At 46.1% G+C, this 13,749-nt stretch overlaps 1 long non-coding RNA gene across 1 annotated transcript in view; it reads left to right on the forward strand.

The window, feature by feature from the left end:
• The window catches only part of LOC130707251 (uncharacterized), a 41,799-nt gene that overhangs the window by 19,001 nt on the left and 9,049 nt on the right, over positions 1-13,749 (forward strand). The gene's annotated exons all lie outside the window — the stretch shown is intronic.

Below are 13,749 nucleotides of genomic sequence, written 5' to 3' on the forward strand. Positions count from 1 at the left end.
TCCCAAATATCATACCATATCATCTGTAAATGTTTCAGCAACATCTCTAAAAGATAAGACCTCCCCTTTTTAAACACAACCACAATACATCATCAAACAGCACCAAATGTCAACAATTCCTTAATATTATCAAATATTCGAGTCAGTGTTCACATTTCTCCAATTACACTATTTTTTTTTATATTTGTTTGAATTGGGATTCAAACAAGGTCCATACATTTTTATTATTATTTTTTTATTTTTTGGCCACACTGTGTGGCATGTGGGATCTTAGTTTCCCGACCAGGGATCGAACCCGTGCCCCCTGCAGTGGAAGTGCAGAGTCTTAACCACTGTACCACTGGGGAAATCCCAAGGTCCATGCGTTGTGTTTGGTTAATATTTGCTAAGTTTCTTTTAATCTATATGTTAAATCTGTCTCTCTTTTTTAGTATCTTGACATTTATTTGTTAAAGAAATCAGATTGATTTTCCTGTTAGACTTCTTCCTAGTTTAGCTTTTGCTAAATGCATCCCTGGGGTGTCATTTCATGTGTTCCGCAGTCCCTGTATTTCCTGTAAGCTGGTAGTGAGGTCAAGAACAGGGGTTAACAAACTATAGCACATGGGTCAAATCTAGCCCCTGCTCTTTTTTGTAAACAAAGTTTTGTTGGAACACAGCCATGCCCATTTGTTTAGTTATTGTCTATGCCTGGTATTTGTACTATTCAACAGCAGAGCTGAATAAATAGTTGCAACAGAGACTAGAGCTATATAACCTGTAAAGTTTAAAATATTTGTTACCTGGCCCTTCAGAGAGAAAGTTTGTCAACCCCTGCGTCTAAAGTCTTGATCAGACTCCTGCTTGATTTTGGAGGCATGATTTCTTCATAGGAGGTGGTATTGATTCCATCAAAAGGCCCATTATGTCAAGTTGCTTCTGTTTTTGTAATATTTTCAGTTAGATCAACTAATTCATAACAAGTGACGATATCCCAAGTCAATCCTTCTTCCTTCCTTTTTCATTTTATTTGTTGGAATGCTTATGTAAAGAGCAGCTTCCTCTCCTTTACTATTTGATTGCCTGAGGCTGAGGGACAGTTCTTACAGGAAAGACAGAACAAGTGCTTAATTGTTTCCCTTTATTTACTAGTTTTCAAAATAATGAATTGATTTCTTAATATCTTCTGAAGATGATCACTGAGGTTTTTTGTTTATTTTTAAAATATCCTTGTGGACGCATGGATTAAAATATATTTGATGTTTTTCAACTAATTGCAGTTATTTTCTTTAGTGATGCGCAAATTGTCCTGACTTTGGCCAATGCGAGACTCTTCGGTTGCCTGCTGAGTCTCTTTGCCATAACTAGCTTCCTTGATTTTTGGCATTAAAAGATAGTCTAAGTACATATTGTGCATTTTCTGTCCTAAAGCTGGTATCAGCTATTCATTTGTTTGTTTGTTTATTGAGGAGCCTGGTTCCTTTTAGTATGAAATAGTATTTAGAGACTACAGTCTGGACAATGAAGTTGCTTTCTAAAGTGTCGCTCATTGTTTCTAGACCTGAAAACAGTAGGCAGAGCTAGGGAATACGTGTCTGTTTTCAGATCAGCTGCATCAAAAATTCACACTGAAACTTCCATTTTAAACCCAGAATTATAAGATTTTCACTTAACCCCTTTCCTCCTTCATATGTATCTCCTTTCTCTGGAGCCAAGTCCTAGTTTTCAACACCAGCAGCATCAGGACTCATTTGCTTCATCCCACGCTACCTAGCCGACAGTCCCACAATAACAATTCCAATGCTGCCGCTAACAATACGATGACTGAAAACCGGCAGCCCTTTATAAACATCAGAGTGAAAAATTCTGAAAGTGGAACAGGAGAGGCCCTCAGCAGGAAGGGTCTGTGCTGACCCCATATAACTGTGTGGCAGTTTGCATTACTGCTGGAATTTTTAATACTGTATTCTGTTGGTCAGGATTTTGTTCTTCAGTGTGATCAACTCTTAAAATCATAGTTTTTGCCCTTTTAAGTGTCTAGAGAATGGAGAAACAGGAGGTTATAGCAGTGTAGGCTGGTGAGATGATTGTTGGGTTGGTAACCCACGTATGCTGGTAAGCTCCAGGCTTCAGTTCCCCTCCCTGATACATGAGGATAAAGAGAGGAAGGAGATATTTGCAGGAGGGGCTTTGGGGCAAGTCAAGTCATCCCTCTGAATCATTTCCTTATCTCTTAAAAAAGGGGGGCAGGGATTGGACTTTACTCTCGCCACAGCAGTTTTCTTTCTGTTCTCCAAACACACCTGCTCAGGGCCTTTGCACTTGTAGTTCCCTGTGTCTGGAACACTCTCTATCCAGCTCTTCCAGTGATTGGTTCCTTGTCATTACTCAAGTCTCACCTTCAATATCACCTCCTCAGAAAGTCTCTCTGACCACATAATGTACAATAGCAACAGCCATTACTTGGTCGTATCGCCTATTTCCTTTCTTCAGGGGACTGTTACCTATCTGATCTGTTTACTTGTTTAGGTCTAGCTCCCCTCTTTCTAGAATGCAAGCTCAATAGGAGTAGGATCCTTGACTTTCTTGTTCACTGATGTATCCTTAGGCCCTAAAGCAGGCCAGGCAGGCACAAAATAGTTGCTGAATAGTGATGCCTATTGAATGAATGAATTCCTGGTAAATGAATAGATGACTTAGAGAATCTCCAAAGTCCTTTCTAGCTCTAAGTGTGAGTGTAATACAATATACAATACAGCGAGTGTGAACTTACACACAAGCATGACTGTGCCATTTTACAGATGTGGAAACTGAGGCAGTGAGTGACTTGCCAAAGGTTTCACAGAGAAGGCAGTGGTGTGGTCTAGAGCACTGTATGGGAAGTCAAACGCAGGGGATTCAGGTTTGGGTCCTCACACTAGTCAACCTTCCTTCGAATAGCCAGATGAACTCAACAAGCCCTTTACCTCTCCCAGCACGGTTTTTCCATCTGAAAGAGAAGGCGTACTGTTAACTCTGGTCTAGGGTGGCTGTGAAATAATGAAGCTTCCTAAACTGAACAGTACTAAGCATTTTGCAGAATGTTTTGCCCTTTCTTTACTCCCATTTAATTCCTGGAGTTGGGGGCTGGGGAGGGGAAGGAAGCCCAGGACCAGGGCTGTGGAGGAGGGGCGAGCCAGCTGGTTGCCGCAGTTTGTTGACTCCCTGGTCTGCCCCTAGCCTAGCAGCTCTCACCTGCTCAGGTAAAGAGGTAGGGGGAGCCTTGCTCAGCCAATGAACGTCTGCCCTTCTCTTAAAGGCACCCAGCAGCTAGCAGGAAAACCAGCCCTGAGATCTGGAGAGCTCCCGGGCAGATGCCAGGAGGTAGCTGTGCAAGCTAGATGTAGCGAAGCCCTCTATGGCCACGCTGTGACCCCAGGCCTGGTCACTCCACGTCCTGGAGGGTGCTTTCTTCAGGGAGGCCTCCTCCACCTTGCCCAGAGCAGGCTTTCCAGGAGTCTCCCATGCCTAGCTGCCTCGGCAGACACCTGGGGAGGAAAGACAGCGTGGCCTTGGCAGCTGCCGGCCAGGAAGGAGCCCACAGGTGCCAGGGAGAAGCCATTTCCCTATCCTGATCCCCTTCAGCAACCCCGGTGAGTCCTGATGCTCTGGCCTTCTCGAACCTCATCACAGAAGGGTGGGGTGGGAAGATGCCTCTCCTGAGGGGCAGAAACCTTGGGTGCCAGTTCCAGCCCTGCTGTGTGACCTTGAGCAAGTCACTCCAGCTCTCCGAACCTCACATGTCCCATCTGGGAAAATAAGGAGCTCACACTTCCACGTCAGCTTGCCCCTTGAATTACTTTCGCCTGTCACACTCCTTGTTTTGAAAGATTTTTGTCTGCCAAGCTGTACCTGTTACGTAAGTCGTTAATTGGTTTTTCCCCTTGCATGTTAATTGGGGCCCTATCACAATCAATCAGTGTTTTCTGGTCAGCAGGAACAAACCCTGGCATTACCACTGAGCTGATGTAAGTTTAACCATAGCAAAGAAATGTGGTGTTTTAGTCTGTGAGATCTTATCTAGAAGCAATATTTGATTTTCATTTGGCCTCTTGAAATAGGAGAAATAGGGCATGGCAAGTAGTTCCGGAGAATGGGAACCCTAGGTGAGAAGCCCCTAGATCTAGCTTGCCTGGTGTGTGAGGGTACCAGGCAGAAATACTGACTTCACACCCCAAGCCCAGCTTTGATCTCCACAATGCTGCCTGCCACATGGGATGCATTCTTGAAAGTAGGATCCTTTGGCCTGAAAACTTACTGTGTGGGGTTGGACTGTTCCCAGGTGTCCCCACACTGGGTTCATTCTCCAGCTCTGAGTGAGGCTGGGGAACCCTGGGTTGGGGAACTGAGGTCTCCCTCAGGCCTCTGCTGGTGGGTAGCCGGGGGGGGGGGGGGGGTTGGGGTGGGCGGAGGGGAGGTGATGGGAACAAGTTACTGTGAGCGCAGGGCCTGAAAGCCAGGAGGGTACAGTGGACACAGCTTGTGCTGGGAATCAGGAAACAGGGCTAATCTGCATTGACTAGCTCTGTGACCTCAGGCTAATCTCCTACCCTCTTTGAACCTCAGTTTTCCCATCTGTAAAATGGGGATTATAATCTTGGCAATGCTCACCTACCAGGATTATTCTTAGAGCCAAATAATATTGTGTATTTCATGGAGGCTTAAATTTCACAGTCTTTAAAATGCATCCAAAATTCAGAGATTAAAAGAACCACAAACATGCATTTTAGAATCGATGCAATAGAGTAATGGATGTTCTGTAAAATGTGACCTCCATGATAAAGAATTATTTCAGTGATGAGGGAATGGTGACTGCTTGTTGTTTCTTTTCCTTTTTAAAAGTACTGTTTATTGGGATTTTTTGAAACGTAGACTCTTAAACAAAAAGCAGGGCAGAACAGCTCATTGAGTAATGGTATTTTCTAATGACTTCTGGAACTGAAACCCAGGCCTGGAATGTGGCCCTAGTACGTGAGGCAGTATGATATGTGGTTAGAGCGTGCACTTTGGAGTTATGCAATGTTGGGTTCAAATGCAGGCTGGGAGACTTACTGGTGACCTTGGGTGTAAGTCACTGTGCTTTTCTATGCTTCAGTCTCTTCTAAATTCTAAAACGGCATGGGGGGAATGTCACAAGTCCTGGCTGACATCGTTGTTGATAAGTTGGGGTTTAACTTAGGATAGGGACTCAGCACCCACATATATGTTGCACTAGAGATGCCCAGATCCAGAGGGCTCCTGACCCTTGGAGATTCAAGTGGGCCAGATAAACTGATTCAGGGCAAGACACTGTGGTCAGTTTCCCCATCTGGGGCCCCTCCCACCCTTGTCACCTTCTGGGGCAGAAGGAGGCTCCAGGGAGACGCTGGAGAAGCAAGTGCTTGGAACCAGTAAATTCCCCCGAGTGCATGGAGCTATTGCTGCTCCTTGCTTTGGGGGCCCAACCACGGTCCTAGCCCCTTCTGTTTGGTCATTTGAGCCTCCTCACCCTGTTATCCCCTCTCCCGCAGCTCCCTGCTGAGCACGTCAATCACAGGGAATGAAATTCAGGGGTCTTGACAGTGTCTCCCCTCCCAGCGAGGCTGCAGGAGGATGAGGTGGAGTGAGAGCTGGAATAGAAGCTTCCCAGGAAAGGGAAAGGGAGCCCCTCTTGTCCAGGCTTTGGGCAGATGGTGTGTGAGAGTGTGCGTGTGTGTGCACATGCGCTAACAAAATTCAAGTTGAAAAATTCTAAGAGTGTGAAGGCCCCCAAGAGGTCATGTTAGCCAGCCCCCTGCTCTGGGCAGGAGTCTTTTCTAACCAACACAAGAAGGTTGCAGCTGTACCCTAGGGAAGCCTTCTAAACATCTTTCCTTGGTAACTAGCCATGGCATCTCAAAATCCTCCCCAGGGTGTGTGCAGGCTGTGTGTGCGCATGTTTGAGGGCCTTGGGTGTCTGAGTTAGAGTTCTATGGGCACTGAGCACTCAGACCTTGCAGAAAAATAAGGATGAGGTGGAGGAACTGCAGTGCAGTGAGGGATTTGAGGTTTTCTCCGATCACCATGAAGTTTAGAGGCACTTTGGAGGAGCTACATTTATGGGGTGCCTGTTATGAGCTAATGATTGTGCCAGGTGTTTTAAACTCATTACCTCATTTAATCGTCACAGTAGCCCCTTCTATTATTCCCATTTTACAGATGAGAACACTGAGGCTCAGAGAGGCTACAAATCTTTTTTTTTTTTTAGTTTTGGCTGCATCGGGTCTTAGTTGCGGCGCACGGGCTCCCCGTTGCGGCATGCGGGCTTCTCTCTACATGTGGTGTGCAGGCTCAGTAGTTGTGGCACGCAGCCTCTCTAGTTGTGGCCTGCGTGCTCAGTAGTTGTGGTGCACAGGCTTAGTTGCCCCACGGCATGTGGGATCTTAGTTCTCCTACCAGGTATCGAACCTGCATCCCCTGCATTGGAAGGCGAATTCTTAACCACTGGACCACCAGGGAAGTCCCGAGGCTACAAATCTTGAATAAGATTGCTCAGCTAACAAGTGACAGAACTGTGATTCAGATATTTATATGTCTACATCCAGAGCCTGGTCTCTTACGCATTCCACTGGTAGTTGCAAATCAGGCCAAATACTAAAGTTCCCAGGTGCATTTTGTTTGGCTTACACAGTATTTTGTTTTGTTGTAACATTTAAAAAATTTAGATGCCAACATTTGAAAATGCAGCTATTTAACATAAAAATCTAGGTTCTGATCTCTCTTTAAAGATCAGAAGGAAGACGTGGCACTATGGGTCCACATTCTCATAGCCAGCAATCAACTAGAACTGATGATCAGCAGCTGCCTTTAAACAGGGCATGTGACCTCTAGTTTGCCACAGTCCTCACCACTCCCTACTCTTCCATCCAATCCACTTTCCCGTTTATGGTACCAGCCTGGCCCTACAGGCCTGTGGAGATCTGGGTTCTGGTCCTAGCACTTGAGCTGGCTATGACTTCAAATAAGTAATGGCATCTATCTGGGCTATAGCTGTAACCTGGGCTAGGTAACACTCTGAAATGACATCCTAAGTGGCTTTCTGTGCTGCTTGGGGGAAAAGCCCTAAGTCTCCAGCACATCCACATTTTGGTGACCTGGCTGTGCAGGATCTGAGTCTGTGTACATTATGCCAGGAGTGGCTGGTGTTATTTGCTCTTTGTCACCATCATTCCACTGCACTACATGTGTGATGTCCCTGGTGACAGGACATTTGGCGACAGGTAGGGCCCGATGGCACCAATCCTGGTGTGGTGCCCATTCCTAACACTTTGATCAAAGAGTCTGACTTCCACGTGCCTCTGTTTACCTGTTCCAGAAAGTCAGATTGAGATTTCAAAATCTGAGTATCTTCTTCTGACCCCATTTTCACTATAGGGTGCGTGAGAGAAAATCTACAGCCCAGCTGAGAATGTTCTCTCTTTCTCTGTTAAACACACACACACATGCACGCACGTACACACACACACACACACACACACACACATATGGTTCAGAAATAGCCATGCTTTATAGGTCTTCCCATCTATCTAGTGTCTTGTTCACATTTCTGAGATCAGGTCTTTAGAGCCATGGAATAGTAGAGATGGAAATGTGTAGATCATCTAGTCCAATAATAGCAAATATATTTTACTTCGTTTGCTGATTCCTATCAATCAGTAGAACATTGAGAAGGCTTCTGAAGCTACATACGAGCATGGAATGGTCATATACTGAGATCTGTCAGCAATATCTACTGTGGGCATGGCAAGGGGTTGTAGCAGTACTTATGCCAGAAATTATACAGATATGAAAACTGGGCTGGGAAGGGGAGATGACTTACCCGAAATACTCAGCAAGACAAGGAAAAGTCAGATCCAGAAGCAGGATCTCTCTTGACCTGCAAGCCACTATTGCTTCCACTATATTAGCTCAGAGAAGGAAACTGAGGATAGGAGGGAAAATGACTGAAGCGAGACGAGGACCCAGGAGTCCTGGCTCCCCCAAGAAGCCTGGCTGGGGTTGGAGCTAAGGAATTTAGCTCTGTCCCACTAGACCGAGCCCTGCCAGATGACCTGTTGGCTCCTGCTCCACTTCTTAGAGTCCCTTTGCTCCTGCCCCAGTTTCCTGTCTCATTTTCCTCAGGCTCAGAGAGTGCATGTCGCCTCCTGGGATCCTGAGTCCTACATGCCCTCTTTTGGGAACGAGCTCCCCAGCCCCCTCTGTTCTGGAAGAGAAGTCCTAAGACACAGGTTCTTGACCTTATTGATGCCATGGGTTCCTCTGTCAACCTGGTGAAGCCTACAGAGCCCTTCTCAGAGTGTTTTTAAATGCATAAAATAAAATACATAGGACTACAAAGGAAACCAATCATACTGAAATATGGTTAACAAGATAGTTTGAAAATTGTTTATGATATAATATGTACTTCATTAATACATTTAAAATGAGATTGGGCGGCAGATATAATAACCATTGTAATTTTAGAGTAATAATGAACATAAAAGATCTATGACAACTGTAAGGTGATAGAAAAATACCTGTGATTTCTCTTGGTTTCACAGTCACAGGAACCATCAGAATTACTGTGGTCATCGCCTACATTCAAATGGAACGAAGTACTTAACTTGAGTTAGAGGGTAGTGAAAATAAAGATGGACGTTTTCCCATGCAGACTCAGAGACTCCCTGAATCCTGTCTGTGGTCCCAGGCTGAGGCTCCCTTGCTCTAGGGTGTTCAATCGGGAGTCTGCTAGTCCAGTGGTTTGCAAACTGGGGGCCATGGAATGCTGGGGATTTGGGGAGTGTCTCAGGCTGCCAAAGTATGGGGAAAAGGAGGACCACTGTCCAACCAGACAAACAGCCTCCGAATCCACCACCTCTGCCTTGCCTGAGCAGGTTTTTTATTTGAGTTCATTTTTGTGGTTCATATGAGACCCCTTGTAAAAAAGGGTTCACTTGTTCCTGTCTGAATGTCAAAAACCTTCACTTCGCCCTGCCTGCCTCTTCCTGTGACAGAAAGTAAAGCCAAGGCCTAGAGCAGTGAAGGGTGCTGGAGGCACATGGCGTGTGGTGGCAGGGTCGGGCTGTGGAGTCCAAGGAGGTGGTGGGAAGCAGCTGGGCGGGGGTGAACTTCCTGCTAGCTCTGCCCGCGAACCGTTCCGAGGAAGCAGTCGGCTGGGGCCAGGTGCGGGAACAAAAGAGTCAGGAGACCTTAATTCGGGGCCCTAGATCTGACACAACCTGGAGCGTCTTGGAGACAATAATATATGGATGTTGAGAGGACAAAATGAGAAAGTTTTTTGTTTTTTTTTGTTTTTTTACTGAAGTATAGTTGCTGTTATATGTTACAGGTGTACAATATAGTGATTCACAATTTTTAAAGATTATACTCCATTTATAGTTATTATAAAATATTGGCTGTATTCCCCGTGTTGTACAATATATCCTTGTAGCTTATTTTATACCTCTTTGTAAGAGGTAAGTTTGTACCTCTTGCCTGCCCATTCGTTCTCTATGTCTGGAATCTGCTTCTTTCTTTTTTTCTTTTTTTTAAACGTAGATTTTATTTATTTATTTTTGGCTGCGTTGGGTCTTCGTTGCTGCACGCGGGCTTTCTCTAGTTGCGGCGAGCAGGGGCTACTCTTCATTGCGGTGCACAGGCTTCTCATTGCGGTGGCTTCTCTTGTCGCAGAGCATGGGCTCTAGGTGCGCAGGCTTCCATAGTTGTGGCTCGAGGGCTTCAGTAGTTGTGGCTCGTGGGCTCTAGAGCGCAGGCTCAGTAATCGTGGCGCACGGGCTTAGTTGCTTCGTGGCATGTGGGATCTTCCTGGACCAGGGCTCGAACCCGCATTCCCTGCATTGGCAGGCGGATTCTTAACCACTGTGCCACCAGGGAAGGCCTCTTTTTTGTTATATTCACTAGTTTGTTGCATTTTTTAGATTCCACATATAAGTGATATCATACAGTATTTGCAAAATGAGGAAGTTTTAAGAAACACAAAGAACTATTGAAGGGATTTTAATGTATTTGTCTCTAAGCCAGAGACCCTTTTCTCAACTCTCCCTTGGGGTCTTTCTTGCAACACCAGCAAACCCTCTCACCCACACAGTACGACCCCAGTCACCGAGCTCGCTGATGCAGTCAGATTTGTGGCTGAACAGCCAATCGGCCTGTCACCTCGTCTGCCAGTTGACCTCCTCAATTCCTCCTCCTTCTTGTCCCTGCTGCTGTGTCATGATCTCTGGCCTGCATTTCTCTAACAGCCCCCAGTCTCTCTCTCTGCTCCAGTCTGCCTTCCATGGGGCCCAGACACATTCTGACCGTAAGTTTTGACCATGTCCTCCCGCTTCAAGGCCTGTGATGTCTCCTCAGTGCACACAAGGCCAAGTCCTGCCTCCAGAGCAGGGCAACCCTAACTCCTCAGGATCTGCCTGCAGCCTCCCCCACCCTCCCTTTTCTAGCATTCCCCACCTCCTCTTGCAGGGGAACTGCTGCACTGTTTCCGGAGGCTTCCCTGCCTTCTGCCTGAGCCCAGACAATAGTGCAAGCCCTGGGAGCTGTGGGAAGACTAGAGGATTCGGGAAACCAGAGGCTGACGTGATGGGCAGGGGAGTGGAACGTGCAGAGGACTCCAAGGAGTTCTGCTGATAGGGGCAGGGGACAGGTGTGGCTCTGTCCTCTGTCTGGGCCAGACAGGGGTTATTTTCAGAGACCAGCCAGTGACGGTGCAGAGAGTTGGGAGCACCTTTCCCAGTCAGGGAGAGTCGACCATTTGCTACGCTTACCCAAACCAGAGGCAAAAACCAGGTCACCAGGAACAGAGTACAGCTGAGCAGTGGGGAATTCATAGAATCCCTGATTCTTAGAATGTCAGAGCTAGAAGGGACCCTGTGGACGTTTCCTCTAGCCTAACTCCTTTCTGCTTCAAACAGAAAGGTTAAGCCCAGAAACGGGGAATGACTTGCCCAGGGCCACACGAGTTTGAGGCAGAGCCTGGACTGGAGCTGATGTCTGATTTTCTTCCCAGTCTCCATCTCCTCGGCTCTGGCCTCTGAACTCCTACCAGGAGACTGAATAACTGGCCCAGGACTGATTTACCAACAGTGGATTAATGTGTCACTTCTAGGCAATGCAATGCTGGCTCTTACCAGGGGTTGTCAACACCTTAACCCAAAGGTCCCCAGAGACAGGTTACAAGTGTGCTGAGATATAACACCCTCAGGTCCCAGGTGGAGCCCAGGGTAGCCAGAGCCCCCAGCTCTGTTGGGACAGTCACCTGCAGGCCTCAAACAGGCTCATTAGGTTAGCCCAGCAGGTATCCAAATGTTATCATGTACTGTGATGGGAAAAGTCAGGAAGCACTGTCTTCACTCCAAGGCACGAGTACTTTTAGGGGTGGTGTGGGCGAAGGTGGGGAGAGGGGGAGTCTGAAGACACAGATTCTAGTTCTAGCTGTACTGTTTCCTTCTAACTTGTATATTCTGGGTGGGGTAGGGGGGGATAACAGGAGAAAAAAATAAGAGGTATTTTTATTAAGGTATCTTTCAAAGAGTTCTTTAAGTAAGTATTATTATCAGCTCCATTATACAGATGAGGAAACCGAGTCAGGGAACTAAAGGGACTTAGCCAAGATCCCACAACTAGGGAGAGGTGGAGCTTAGATTTGAGTCTGAGTCTGTCTTTCTCTGGATTCTGTGCTCTTAACTGCTCTGCCATATGGACATGTTTGGGGACTAGTGGCAGAGAAAGATTTGGGGCCTTTCAATCCTAGTTCCCTGACATCAGGGCTGCTGAGTCTCCAACCACCCCAGTCTGCCAGGAAAGGGGAGGCCCAGTCTGCGAAAGGGGAGACCTTTCACAGGAGGGAAGCAGGCAGTAGGGTCCTGAAGACCCTGAAGAAGTAAAGACTACCCCGACCCTTGCCTTCATGGGTGTGAGATAATCAGCAGGACTTGGGGTGGGTGTTTTGCATGAAGAAAACCATGATCCTGCAGTATAGTCCCCACACCCGAGGGAGGGAAAGGTAGTAAGACATCATTGGGTGCCTCACTACCTCCGAAACTCGTGGAAATAAGGCACCTTGTTCACCATGCCGACCCTCCGTTAAAAAATAACCTCTAGGGCTTCCCTGGTGGCGCAGTGGTTGAGAATCCGCCTGCCAAGGCAGGGGACACGGGTTCAATCCCTGGTCCGGGAAGATCCCCCATGCCGCAGAGCAACTAAGCCCGTGAGCCACAACTATTGAGCCCACATGTCGCAACTACTGAAGCCCGCATGCCTAGAGCCCGTGCTCCGCAACAAGAGAAGCCACCGCAATGAGAAGCCCACACACCGCAACGAAGAGTAGCCCCCGCTCGCCGCAACTAGAGAAAGCCTGCGCACAGCAACAAAGACCCAACACAGCCAAAAATAAACAAACAAAATAAATACATAAAAAAAAATAACCTCTATTTATAGATCCAGTGATTCAGCCAAGTACCTTATTATACACATTGGCTCACTTTCATCTTCTCAACAGCGCTATCTTGAGTGTTTCCTGTTATTATCATTGCCATTTTACCAGGTGAGGAGTCTAAAGCTCCAAAAGTTCATGGAACTTTTCCAAGGCCACACAGTTGGCAAATGACAGAGCTGGGATTTAAACTCAGGTCTCCTTGACACCCAAGCCCATGAGGCTCTTGACCATTATATTGTAGTGCAATATGGCAGAGTGGGGAAAAGCCCTGTTCTGGTTCTGGAGTCAAGCCCCAGGTAGGCCAGTGACTTCTTAATGGACTTTAGTCAGGGAATCTTTGGGCAAGTCTTCTCTGGGCCCAATATCTAGGATTATAGAAGGGTAATTCTAATTCTGCTTACAGTTTAAAATTATGAAATTGAAAGCAACTTACAAACTGTTATCCATTTATTCAAATAGTGTCTCTTAAGAACTTAAAGCAAGTGAGGACTTGGCACTGCAAAGAAGAATAAAGCATGGTTCCAGCCCACTGAAAAATATAACATAAATGTTAGGTGAACAAGAGTCTTTTATTTCTAATAATTATGGTAGCTTATTGAAGATCCACCCTCCCACTGGAAATTGTTAAAATAGCTGAACAAAATAAATGTGTCTATGTATGTGTATTTGAAGACATTGGAGAACTACCAAAACAAGAATGACCTGAGGGGCAAAGATTCCAGAGGTAAGGGAAATGCAGAGAGGTAAGCCCCATATCCAGCTGCCACTTTGCCCTTCAGTATGCTGTTTCTCAAGAGATGGCTAAGAATCTGAGCAGAGCATCTGGAGATGTTATGAAGCTGGGGTATAAAAATTGGATTTCTAGGTCTACCAAGCAGGAGTGTCCCTAATAAACACTCCAAGTTTTCAACTGTAACCCCCAAAGGGCTACACCCTAGGAGTAGAAGTGAATTAGAAATTGACCAGCCCCAACAGAACTGAAGACTAACATCTAATCAGTTAAATCTCCTTTGTATGACTTAGGTTTAAATGCCTGCCAGAAGCAAAAGTAAAAATCTCTTTGAAGGAAAATAATACCATCAAGGACCTCAAATTTTCCTATAATTTTTTTCATACACAATATTTAGCATTCAATCACAATTTACCTGACATCTCAGTAGACAAGAGCAAATGGTTGAAAACCAAGAGGTAAAAATAGACAATCAAAATAGGCCCACAGAAGATCCAGATATTGGCATTATAAGACATGGACTTTAAAACATGTGATTAAAGGGAATTCC

Source organism: Balaenoptera acutorostrata, chromosome 2, assembly GCF_949987535.1.
Source record: "Balaenoptera acutorostrata chromosome 2, mBalAcu1.1, whole genome shotgun sequence".
Classification (NCBI taxonomy): Eukaryota; Metazoa; Chordata; class Mammalia; order Artiodactyla; family Balaenopteridae; genus Balaenoptera; species Balaenoptera acutorostrata.